This window comes from Numida meleagris, chromosome 1 (assembly GCF_002078875.1).
Source record: "Numida meleagris isolate 19003 breed g44 Domestic line chromosome 1, NumMel1.0, whole genome shotgun sequence".
Lineage (NCBI taxonomy): Eukaryota > Metazoa > Chordata > Aves > Galliformes > Numididae > Numida > Numida meleagris.
Genome location: NC_034409.1, coordinates 165,504,356 through 165,517,159, shown reverse-complemented (window position 1 = coordinate 165,517,159; position 12,804 = coordinate 165,504,356). Strand labels below are relative to the sequence as shown.

At 40.4% G+C, this 12,804-nt stretch overlaps 1 protein-coding gene across 1 annotated transcript in view; it reads right to left on the bottom strand.

Annotated features, from left to right (window-relative positions):
• The window catches only part of GTF2F2 (general transcription factor IIF subunit 2), a gene marked incomplete at its 5' end in the record, with an annotated part of 93,379 nt that overhangs the window by 38,620 nt on the left and 41,955 nt on the right, over positions 1 to 12,804 (bottom strand). The gene's annotated exons all lie outside the window — the stretch shown is intronic.

Below are 12,804 nucleotides of genomic sequence, written 5' to 3'. Positions count from 1 at the left end.
GAAAATGATCCTCCCCTCTACTCTGCCCTGGTGAGGACACGTTTAGAATACTGAGCCTAGTTCTGGGCTCCCCGGTTCAAAAAAAAACCAGAATCTCCTAGGAGGAGTCTAGTGGAGGGCCACAAAGATGATAAAGAGCCTGGAGCACGTCCCCTGTGAGGAAAGGCTGAGTAACGTGGGTCTGTTCAGCCTGGGGAAAAGAAGACTGAGGATAGGATCTGATTAATGTTTATAAATATCTGAAGGGAGGTGGGAGGCAAATGAATGAGGCCAGGCTCTTCTCTGTGATGCAAAGCAATAGGACAACGAGTGATGGCCTAAAACTTGAACATAGGAAGTTCCATACAAACATGCAGAAGAACTTCTTTATGGCAAGGGTGACGGAGCCCTGGAACAGGCTGCCCAGAGAGGCTGTGGAGTCTCCTTCTATGGAGACATTCAAGACCCATCTGGATGCCTACCTGTGTGACTTATTGTAGGGTACCTGCTTTAGCAGGGGCTTGGACTTGATGATCTCTTTAGGTCCCTTCCAACCCCTGCAATTCTGTGATTCTGTTTAGGCCAGGCAGCTGCTTTTCAAGCAACCTTCACAGATTTTGATTTCCTTTATCCATCAGAAGTCCCAGTACACACAGAAGTTAAAAATACAATCCTATTTATTTCCCCAGAATTTCATCCTATGCCCCCTTTTGCCAGCTTCTATACTTCCACAAATTAGATGCTTAGCTAGTTAAAGAATGAGAAACCTCTCTTTCAGTTGTACAATGCACACTTGTAAATGCAAACAGGTGTGTAACAGAAAAACCTCTTAGGTTATAAGAAGTAAGTAATGAAACTGAAGAATCCCCATATTCCAATCTATGTTCAGACCACTCTGATTACAGATACCAGCTACACAGCAACTAGTGTACTTCACTGAATATTCAAAAACACTATTCATTTTCCACACGCACTGGTTCTTAGGCATGCTCATAAACAACAATCACCACATGCACACTAGCGCTAACATAAATTACCTACTAAAGTAAGACTAACCAAGCTAACATTACTAGCCTAACATACAGGTTAATACAATGTAAGAAAATATTTTTTACTACTGTTATGTAATAAACACTCTCCACAGAGTACAAAAAAGTGACATTCAGAGTTTTGTTTGTTTAACAACAAAAGGAAGTATTAATAGATAATTCTTTCAGTGCCACACCACGCAGTTCTAAGTGCTCAGGACAGACAAAAAAGGAAAATTATCCTGTTTGTTTATAATAAACTGGCTTGAAACTGAATGAACCACTTGCTAACTTTGCCTTTGCTCAGGTGACACAAACTAGTAGTTCGTGAGAAGCATCCTCCACCTAGAATGGACACTGTATTGGATATTTATCTACTAACACAAAATAGAGGTAAAAAGAGTTTAAAAAGAAAAGAAGACTCACAATCTACCACTCGGTTCAGGTGATTTAGGCATGAATTTATAAAACCTACACCATTACTCCTACTCTATTACACAGCAGTGTTAACTGTGCTGTAGATGTTTCTTTTTAGTTACCCAGAACAGCTTTTCTGGTCTACGTCACAGTAATAAAGGGAATTTTATATTACTTTCAATTTGTGCTAGAAAGATAGGAAAAAAAGAGTTTAGGTGTCTATTTAACATTTGCTACGTGGTTTGAAATGACAACAGACTCTTTAACTTTGCCACAATGTAATAAGAAATATTTGTATGATTCAGTTTCACCTGACGTGTGAATATAAATCTGGTAGAGATTTAATTAGCTGGATTTTATCATAAATTTCACTCCCATAGACAGATGCTGCTACTGCATCACGCTGATAACAACCAAGAGCAAGTGACACTGAAGACATCATTTGAAATGTGTATTTCTGAAGATATTAGGTATAGTAAGAGAATCATTAAGCAGTGCTGAATAAAACTACCTACCTGAAGGGCAGCTTATTTTACACAATATAAACAAGTTAATCTTCTTCAGTTTCATGAAGATATATCTATTTTGTCAATCTACAGAAATCACTTCTTACTCATGATACCAAAAATACCATGTACGGGAATTCTCAGCTTGCTGCATCCATGAAGGCTTTACAAGAGCCTACAAAAACACCCACTTGCTTTGAAAATCAGCTAGGAGGTCATTCTCCAATATAGCCACTTCAGAGTGCTCTAAGCAATTTGATCACAGATACAAAATTTTAAGATGTGTTACTGATTTTCTGCATTTTACTTCTGAGAAAGACCTGAAGTCTCCCTTTTCAACATGGAACACCAACTGTAAAGTAGCTAGACAATCCTGACTCTTCTCCATAGCTCCCGAAGTCAACAACAAGAGCCAATGTCTGAGTTGAAATTAGAATTCAAAATAAATCAATAATTTGAAATACAACTTGAGGGTTTTTTTTTCCTTATTGTAAAGTATTAGATAAATTTCTCTCTCAGATATTAGCATATAACATCTCCAGTGTTGATTTTCATGTAGTCTGCTATTTTTATCATACATTTTCATGCTCCCACCTACACTTACAATACAGTGAAATTTTTCTTTCAAGATGACTTCTCAATTCAAAATATATTCCTGAAAGCTGGGAGTTTCTTCCTTTTTTTACACAGAGAAATCTGGCCATGAATATTTTTGTGTTCTCATTTCTCCTGTCTGTTTCCCAGATGGAAAAATGAACCACAATGCAGATAACATTCTGCCTTACACCAGGTTTTGAACATTGGGCTTCCTCCTAACCTCAGAAATAGAGCTGTAGTTAACACTTTTGGAGAACTAGAGAAATAGGATCTCTTCTTTTCCTTTTTTCAGAAACAAGACAAGAACTGATAAAAATAAGCTTGGCATTGCTTCTAGCTCCAACCAAACCGCATCAAAAATGACTTCACAATTTTCTCATCTCTCTCTGTTCTTAAACTGGAAGTGGTCACATGGCTGTAGTTGTGATGGTCTAGGGACTAAAAAGAGTGGACCTGTGAGAAGTTAAGTTCTTGTACTGGCGTATTTTTTTTACAATTAGTTTGCTTACATTGAAGCTTTTGTCACCTTTCTGCCTTATTCTGACCTGAATTAACATAGTTCAACTGATTCTGCAGGAGGATAGATGTCCATTTGTCTCCACAGCCTGCAGACTGGAATCCTGAATCCTGTAAAATCCCAAATTTTTGTATCCATTAATGGGAGCTCTGTACAAAGCCTCAGAATTGAACATACTCCAAGAGCAGAAGGAGCAGAAGAAAGCTCTTGGGTGAGCTGTCTCTTTTCTTAATTCATTACTATTTCTTCTTTTATCTTCCTCTTTGGCAGGGTCTCAGTCAGCACTCAAGCACACACATAGTCTGAAGGAACAGCAGGACAGTAATTCAAATTTGTATTACATGTTGCAGGGTACAGTTCCTCCTCATTCTGCCACCAGCATTAAAAAAGGGTTAGCCAGATATTTCTGCAAAAATACTGAAGCATTCAAAGATCTAACACAGACACTGAATTGGTGTTAACTTTGGCTAGGACTGAGCGAAGGAGGCTGTTCACACTTCTCTCAATTACTGTTTCAGAATGCCTGGGACCTGAAAGATGGTGCTGTACCTGTTAATTTTTTGCAGGGCTTTTTGCACTTCCAGCAGAAAGGATTCTGTGAAATGTGTGCCAGGATGCTTGGACTAATACCTTAATAAAGCTGGAAGTTTGTTATCTCTGGCATTATTTATTCTTATGTAAGTTATTCCAATAGTAATGCCTTCTATTTTATTACGTGGGCTGACAACATCAGAGGCAGGTGTTGGTGGCATGGCAATAGAGATTGAACATTCCCACCAATATTCCATTAAATTTGTTGTCATGTGACAGATGGCAGCAGAGGGGCAGTCTGACAAAATAGTGTTTGACATGAAAGTGCAGATGGAGCAAAGGTGTGTCACTGAATTCCCTTATGCAGAAAAAATGGCATCCACGGACATTCACTGATGCTTGCTGAATGTTTATGGAGACCAACCAGTGGATGTGAGCACAGTGAGGTGATGCATGGTACGTTCCAGCAGTGGAAACAATGATGTGGAGGACAAGCCACGTTCTAGATGGCCATGCAGATTTTTATGAGCACAGCGTCCAGGCTCCTGTTTGTCGCTGCCAAAAAGCATAGCTAATGGTGGTGGCTCTGTTGAAACATTTTTGTAGATGAGAATTTTCTCTATCAGTGTTACCATGCTCTTTGCATCTGCTGTATATTCCACAGAAATGAACAGGAGACATTACTTTTGGAGTGACCTACAGACATGTGTGCTACAGGAGACAATTGTATGATCCAAGAACAACCTCAAGTAGAACTGTAATGCAAAGTAACACTGATCCTAAACCTTACTGATTACAGAGTAGTTAGCAAAAAAATGGCTCAGCTCCACAGGCAGCAGGAAAGGAAAGAGCTGGACAGCAGAGAGCAGAGAGCCCACAGTGCTTTTATGCTCTTTTTTTTTTTTTTAAAGCAGTGTTCATGACTCATGGCAATCATGGCATAACGGAAGCTCAGGAAAAGCTTCCAGTTCCTTCCTCAGGGATGGATAAAGCATCCCAGTCCCACAGTGGCTTCATATGGACACTGCGCAGCAAACATACCTTTGGCCAGCTTTGTAATAGCTCTATCTAAGCACTGCAGATGAGTATGTGTTCAGCTCCACTGATTGTACCAGCTTATCGCATAGAGCAGAATTTCCAGTGAAACATCACGGGTACTGAACTGGCAATGATTAAATCTTGGCCAAAACCACTGGCTGCAAACAAAGCATGCAACAGCCTGCCAGAAATATTGTAACAGATCATAACAAATAACTGTATGATCATTGTTTACAAGGTCCACTTAATAAATGTATTTCACCAAAGAAACACAAAGCAATTTGCAAACTTCAAAGTCAGTGCAGACCCACACCTAAGGAATAATTTTATGACTTGTACATCACTAACACTGGCAGGTAAGTCACATTCTGTTGATAAAATATCGTTTCAAATACGGTGTTCATTTGAATTCAGTTCCGCAGACATTTAAAAAATGTCCCAGACTGGGGCACTGGCAGGTGGCAGAACAACATTCTCTTTTTGTAAAATGTTTCCTGTATAGTGACTGATGCTTCAGAATCTTGCATCTGAGGTATCTAGAGGATGATGGACTCTCCCATCAAATGTAATGCAGTTAATTTCTAAAGCTGTGATCTCTTCCACCCACAGAGCCTGTGAGGAGCACAGGAGATACCTCATTTGCGCACTCGGTGCTGTAGCTGCCCTACGGCAGTCTAGCTGTTAAGCTCCTGCTGGAATTTTGCCCAAGTCTTGAGGAATGAAATCACTCACTGCTCACAGGGAACCCCAGTTTGAGAGGCACTGGAGTTCTACAGACAGACACTCCTGAAGAAAAGAACCAGGAATGGAGGATGGATGGTTTGTCGTCTATGAACTTGTTCTGAACTTGGCTATATCCCAAATAACAAGTGCTATTTGGAGGGAAGCATATGCACCATGTCACCCTCCAGACAGTTTTAGTGTTTTTACAGTGTCAAAAATCTCAGAAATATTTCAATAAGCCAGGAAATCAATACGTCACCAAAAGAGCTTGCCACTTGGTGAGTTAGCACAAGGATAACTTTTAGTACTCACTGAGATCATACAATTTTTGGAGCTCTTTGGCAGCAGGGTGGCTGTTGGACGATACTAGTATACTGATCTTCCCCAAATTGCAAATATCATCAGTAGTACGCGAACAAAGTTGCTTAAAAATAGAAGATGTACTGTGGTGCTGACATTCTACATATTGTGTAAATTTGAGCTCGTCAGGCTGGTGGCTGCCAAAGCAGTTTTGCAGAGCCCAGAACACCCGCAGTGTTCAGCATGACTATAGCATCTGGCATAGCGGCTAGGGAGAGATCCACGAGCCTCCCTGAGCTCTGCTCTGCACCAGAGGAACCCACAATTAACATCTGAACTCTGACGTAGAAATGGCTTTCTATACACCAGTGAGCTATCTCACTTTCTCTGACAGGGCCAAGCATGATGGTAAACAGAAAAACCAGAAGGTTAGTATGGCTAGTAACACAAGGTAAGTCACGACAGCTAAACCTGCACTCTCTTTCAGAGGTTTTCACCCATTATAGTGTGACAGCCACACTACAAATGGAAAAGTAGCTGAAAAGAAGGGTCTGGTGCTGCTTAAGACTCAGGAAGAGGAAGGATAATCCCAGTCAATACTAAAGAAGAACCTCTTTGAAATCAAGAAAACACCTTAGTGGAAGAGATGCCTTTATAAATACTGTAGGCCCGGCAGCAGTAGGGTAGAAAGACCTCCAGCACTGCTGACACCACAGGCTTTGGTTTCAAGAGCTGGAATCTGTGTCACTGACATTTAGTTTGCTGGAAACACAAGCACTGAGGACTTCTGGTGCTGGTACTGAACATGACTTTTTTCGGTCTGAAGAAACTGGCTGGGATTGGAGCTGGAACATATTCCAGAGTCACTATTTTTAGTCTTGCCCCTTTCAGCAGATAGCTTTTTGGCTAATTACCACAAAGGCAAAGTAGATATGCTCTTAAATGCAATGCCTGTGATAGCAGGAGAAAAGGAGCAGGGTAATCAGACAAAGAGGAATTTTACTATATAAAGCCTGTATTAGAGAAACAGGACAATGAGAGCTCCTCAACTGCAATTCTGGATTTCTTACGCCTGTGGATAAGGAAAAATCCATTCAATATTTGCCATAAGCCCCTTCTTAAATACACACCCCTAAGTATCTCTACTCTTTTTGAAAATGACCTTCCAGACAGCTTCCTCTCAGCAATGTGCCTCCCCAGAAATCACAGGAAACATCCCACGTGCCTGCTATAAAAGAGCATGACAGCTCCCAGCAGCACCTCATTGCACAATTGCAACTCCTGAGAAAGGTAGGTGCATCTGTCACCTGGAATTGATGGTGCTTAAAAGACAGAAAGAAGGCAAATTTCATGTTGCACTGTAACAATGCCATTTTAAGGCAGAAGAAAAGGAGAACAGTAAGTTATCCAGCAAGGAAGTCCACTTTCTTCATCCTGTGTCTCCATGCATTTGCAAGAGGAAGGAAACTGAGATCCAATGACTATTCATGCAAAATTTAAGAGTATCCTATTTCCATAATTAATATGACTAATAAGCAAGGAAGTATATTGGGGGAAAAAAGTTCCAGGCTTAATTTTTTATTCTTCTTTTTCTTTTCATTCTGGCTAGCAGAAGCTGAAAACAACGGGGCAAGAAGGATATGTTGACTATGTGGGTTTAAGAGAAATATGATAAAATATCTTTTGCATTGCAAACAGTAGTTTATTCCTTATTTGTTAGCATTTTTATAATGGCCAGAAGCAGCAACCAAAATTATAACTGTTTCATAAAACTGCACAAAATAGCATGGTAATATAACAGATCTATTAAAATCCAATCTCAGAATAGCACTTGTAAGAACAGCAAAAGACAAAAATGGAAGGGAAAAGAGACATAGAAAAGAGTCTAAGATCACAAAGCAGTTACATAGCAAACCAACAAAACGATCTCTGAAGCAAGAAATAACCACTCCTCTATGCTGCCGAACACATCTCACTTTAACCGTGTTTTTCTTACTTGCTTCTCTTCTTTACTCTATTCCAAAAAGTCTGAAAAAAATCACAAAATCGTAGAGGTTGGAAGGAGCCTGTGGAGATCATAGAGTCCAACCCCTCTGCTAAAGGAGTTTCCCTACAGCACATTACACATGAAAGCGCTCAGGCAGTTTTTGAATATCACCAAAGAAGAAGACTCCATAACCTCTCTGGGCAGCCTGTTCCAGTGCTCCAGCACCCTCAAAGTTTTTCCTCAAGTTCATATGGAGCTCCCTGTGTTCCAGTTCGTGCCCATTGCCCTTTAATTTGTCACTGGGCACCACTGAGAAGAGCCCAGCCCCATCCACTTGACTCCCACCTCCCTTGAGGTATTTAGAAGTAGTGATAGGATTCCCTCTGCTCTCGTGAGACCCATCTGGAGTACAACATCCAGTTCTGGGGCCCCCAACACAAGAAGGACATGGAGCTGTTGAAGCAGGTCCACAGAAGGGCGATGAAGATGATGAGAGGGCTGGAGCACTCCCCCTATGAGGACAGAATGAGAGAGATGGGGCTCTTCAGCCTCCAGAAGAGAAGGCTGTGGGGAGACCTCATAGCGGCCTTCCAGTACCCGAAGGGGGCCTACAGGAAAGATGGGGAGGGACTTTTTATAAGGGCAGGTAGCAGCAGGATGAGGGGAAATGGTTTTAAACTGGAAGACGGTAGATTTAGACTAGATATTAGGAAGAAATTCTTTCTTGTGAGGGTGCTGAGACACTGGAACAGGTTGTCCAGCGAGGCTGTGGATGCCCCCTCCCTGGAAGCATTCAAGGCCAGGCTGGATGGGGCTGTGAGCAACCTGGTCTAGATGGAGGTGTCCCTGCCTATAGCAGGGGTTTCGAGTTAGATGATCTTAAAGGTCCTTTCCAACCCAAACCATTCTATGATTCTACGATGATTCCCTCTCAGTCTTCTCTTCTCCAGGTTAAACAGTCCCAGGTTACTCAGCCTTTCCTTATACAGGAGATGCTACAAGCCCCTCATCATATTTGTAGCCCTCTGCTGAATTCTCTCTACAAGTTTTCTTTCTTGAACAGAGGAGCCCAGAACTGGACACAGTACTCCAGATGTGGTGTCACCAGAGCAGAGTAGAGGGGGAGGATCACCTCCCTCAAAATGCTGGCCACACTCTTTTAAATGCACCCCAGGATACCATTGGCCTTCTTGTCCACAGGGACACACTGCTGGCTCAGGGCCAACCTGTTGTCCAACAGAACACCCAGGTCCTTCTCTGCAGAGCTCATCTCCAGCAGGTCAGCCTCTAACTCATACTGATGCATGTGGTTTTCTTCCCAGGTGTAGGACTCTACACTTGCCATTGTTAAACCATCACAGAAGGCTACCAGATTGATAAAATGTATGTATAAACATAAGTACTTTGTGCCTGCCACTTTGCAGTCCAAGTTCTACTGGCTTACAAGTAGGATGGTACTTGCTTGATTGTAAAAAAATCATGGATGCCAAAGAAATTTAGGGAAATATACAGCACGTCTCTTGACAGTATGCCTTAACCCTTACGAGCATGCACATTATTCTCTACAAAAATGCTAGGACTGGAAATGTTTTTAACAATGGGAAAAACTACATTTTTTTTTGTACTTAATGGTGTACTTAGGGAACATCTTTTTGAACTATAGTGAGTTTTATTTCAAGACAAAGAAATTGATGTCCCATACTTGAAAATCATGGTTGCACTGACTGACAGGCAGATGCAATCTCAGTTGTGCACAGAAACAGCCTCCCACTTCAAACAAACCGAACGGCATTCGTGCAGCACGTCAGCTTTTGTGGAAAATGCATGCATTTATTCATACGTACTTTCTTCAAAAGGGAATTCATAGCCAACTGAGAATATCTACAAAAATAAATATGAGGTGGCATGCCGGTCAAATTATTCATTTTCTTTTCCTAGTAGGGGGTATTTGGAAAAAAAAAAAATCAACCAAGAAAATTCTGGCTTAATGTTCATTTTCAGCAGTATTCTGAACTGTCAGCCAGTCGATATTCTTAACAATGTTTTTGAGATGAGCAACTAGTTCAACACATCCACACTAATTAAATTTCACTTTCTTGGTCTAGGCTAGCAAATGTCAGGACTTACAGTAGCCTACGTAACACAGTTGGAAGGAAATGTGATTTTTCAAAGGTGAAAGACAATTAACTATTCCAGATCAGCCTACAACCCATTTTTCCAAAAAGCCCACAGCACACATTTATTCCAGTAGTTTTCTCTAAGGACATTCAACACATTCTCCACTGAAACCTTTTAAAAGAAAAAGCAGGAAGACATACAAAATTCTTGTAATCCTACAATGAGATCTGTTGTTGGCAATTACCATTTTCATTAGCAGCACTTCAGGTTGTACTTTTAAGTTACTTGAGAGAATTATAGAGATTATTGGTCTCACTGAAGCCTTAATGTCAGCTCTTATAGGCATTCCAAAATACATTTTTTAAATCTAGAATACAGTTTGGGAGAGTTCAGTAAATTGGGTTAAGTATAACCGATCCAGAGTCTCCCAAAAACCTTTCTGAAAGGCAACAAGCATTTGAGAAGCATGTTTGAGAATGAAATATGGACTCTGATTTCCTTCCAGTTTTTGCTTGCCGTTCATTACTGTTGGGCAAGAGCTATCAAACACCACATTCATCAAATACTTGTGCTGTATTTGCATTTGCCTTCAAAATCTCTCCTAAGAACTTTCAGCCTGGTACCCAGCTACCATGTTGCACACAATTTGAGAAATCCCAGGGAACTAACTTTGTAACAGTGTTACAAAGAACAAATACACTGTTAATTAAAATAATAATAATTATCATCATCATCTAGGAAATTCAACAGCGTGAAGCTGTACTCGTGCAGTACAGCAAGTGTTCCACAGAATTTGTTCCTCTTCTCAAGCTTGAAGTTCAGAAAAACAGAACAAATGCAAAAACACAACTTCCAAAATGGAAAATACCGACTGAAGGTCGCACAACTTTTGTTTTACTTTTCTGACTGGGCACACGTTTGTACCTTGCATTTAAATTGTTCTGAACATCAGCTGTCTACACTCTTCCCAAAATGAAATCAAAGGCTGTTTCCCAGGAAAAAGCCCTACAACCAGCCAGGTTTGCCAACACTTGCACCCATATGTACGTGTCATCTAATTCTGTGCTCATTACCCATCCTTAAACTCACATATCTCACTCATCTCCCACCTAACTGCTGGCAGTCCTGTCACAAGACGGTCGCTCTGCCCTCCCTTCGACGAGCAGGATAGAAACCAAACACGATGCTGCACACCATACCCATTAGCCCACTTCCTTGAGCCAGATAAAGAGGGTGAAATAGAAGAGATCCGTATCTGCACTGGATACCAGGGAAGCATATAACCCCTTTATGTCACTGCCAGCTTTTAGAAAACAAACGATTGGAGTTATAGGAGTGTGCAGCTTAACTTCATTTTCTAGATCTTCAAAGTCTGAAGCAACTGAACTTATCATTTAATTTTATTTCCTTCCCAAAGTCAATTTATTGTTGTAGCACTTAAGCCTACACAACAGACTTGCTGTTTTCTCAGTATTATCAATCCCATCTTTGGAGAGTCTCTCTCATGTAAAGCATAATAGTAAATAAAAAAGCAAATAAAAGTAGTTTAATATAACACAATTCTATCATTTACGTGGTTTATCTTCAATGTTCTCACTTGTCTTTTAGGCACAAATACAAGCTGCAGCATGCTGAGGGTGGGAGAGAATAAAAAGGGAGCGAAAAGTTAGATTCTGCAACTGAAATACCAGAAATTCTGTTTGGACGTAAACCAATTTCTTCTGAGGCTGTGACTGCTAGATCTGCTAAATCTCATGCTGATTTCCACCAGATGAGATTTTAATTCTTTTTTTTCCAACAACATGGAAAGTTAGAAACTAGGCATACACAGCCTGCCAATTTTTCTACAGGAAAGGAAAAAAAATAAACCACACGGCACAGTCAGTTTTCAGCTTCTCAGTGCCTCCAAAGACAAAACCTGCTTTCATCTTTGTATCTTTGTTGCTCCTGCAGGAGTTCACCATGAAAAAAAGCAAAGATTGGGAGGGGCTGTGCGCGCGTGCATGTGACAGAATACAGAAGGCTGAAAAATTATAAGTTCAGGCAGCATGTCATTCAAGCTATCAGTTCTGTTTTGACCTCCTGCTGTGGCCTTATCTGATCAGCTAATAGAAGACTGGGTACAAAATGCTAAAAAGCACTCGGATCAGGCAACCTGCGATTAAAACAATTATGAAGCAAATACATTCCACAGACTATATTCATATATATTTAAATTTACCAGAATGGAATGAGACCTTTTTTAGTAATATCGCATTTGCTTCATGCTCCATTTCACACCGATCATAAAAATCATGATAGCAATCACAGAACACAGTCTGAAATGAAGTAGTTCACTGTATAGGAGCAAAGTTATGGCACTGATTTGCCGGCAGCTAGAACATAAAGTCTCAGAATTGAATAAAAACAATAAGGAAATACTGAAGCAGTTTAGATCTAAGAGGAGGTTAATAAAACAAGATACTGGAAGCGTGGTGTATGTTGCACAGAAAACAGATCAGGAATTGTGGACAAAACATCAAAATATCACTTTGCTTTTTTGATTTTGAACGTTCTGAAACTAAGCCTGCGTTGCTGATTCTCTTTCAGAAATTCCTTGCTTTGCATTTCTCTCTAAACAACAAACTCACAACATTAAGAGAGTGATTTCATTAAAACCCACATGCTTAAAATATGCAAATATGTATTTAATATAATGCACAATTGAATTCCAAATTGGATTTATTAAGAGAGGGCATCGTCAAGTTAATTATGCAAATCATGTATGAACCACATGGCAACTCTGAGATGTTTCAGATGCTATTTTCCAGTCACTAAGTGAGACTGTAAGATGTATGTTTTGTGATCTTCATGTCACTTCTACTACGTTTTCTAGAAAGTTTAGGTTGAGCACTTCTCCCTAAACTGTTTCCCGTTTGGGGCATTTTAAATATCTTTTCACTGGTGCTCCTTGCCTACCATAGCACAGTATTAACTGTTCAATGGAATTCAATTTGGACAACCCACACAGACGCATACACACGAGAAGATTGTCTAACCAAACATAGGTAAACCTTCAAGCCT